Source organism: Sinocyclocheilus grahami, unplaced genomic scaffold (genome assembly GCF_001515645.1).
Source record: "Sinocyclocheilus grahami isolate Dianchi unplaced genomic scaffold, SAMN03320097.WGS_v1.1 scaffold4077.1, whole genome shotgun sequence".
NCBI classification, from domain to species: Eukaryota; Metazoa; Chordata; class Actinopteri; order Cypriniformes; family Cyprinidae; genus Sinocyclocheilus; species Sinocyclocheilus grahami.
Window position 1 is genome coordinate 4,076 of NW_015509083.1, and position 595 is coordinate 4,670.

Sequence of the window (595 nt, forward strand, 5' to 3'; positions counted from 1 at the left end):
GCAATAATTTAAGACATTTCTCCTTATATTTTTTTAACATTGTGGCATAAAATGTTCTTTAAAAATGAGTCGGAATAGGTTGTCCACTAAACCTGTTTTCTAAGAGTGTATGGGGTTCGCTTAGAAGCACTGACACATATGTAAACGCCACAACTCACGTGTTACGCAGGTGCAATTTTCGTTTTCACTTGGGATTGTATTGTAGTAGAAGATGACTTTAAGTTATGACACTTACAAATGCAGTAGCCTACAGCTTTCTCCAGTTAGTTTACAGGTATGATCTTTTCAATGAGAAACAGCCGAACAGCCGATGGAAGCACGATGGAAACTATTCATCTATTCAAGCTGAAGAATTTGATTTTTTTTCTTGCTTTGTTCTGTTTTAATCTGTGTAAGGATGGTGAGTGATGCATTTAAAAAAAAACTCTACTCTATATTTTCTAGCACTGTAATCCAGGGATTCTCAGGGGTCCGCGAAATAAATTTAGGGCGTCGTAATTTCAGCGATGCGCTAAACGCGGACGGAATCGCGGAATCCAACTGGAATTTACTGTAGGCTATAACACGGAATGTCACGAAATTAGGCTAATTAAGT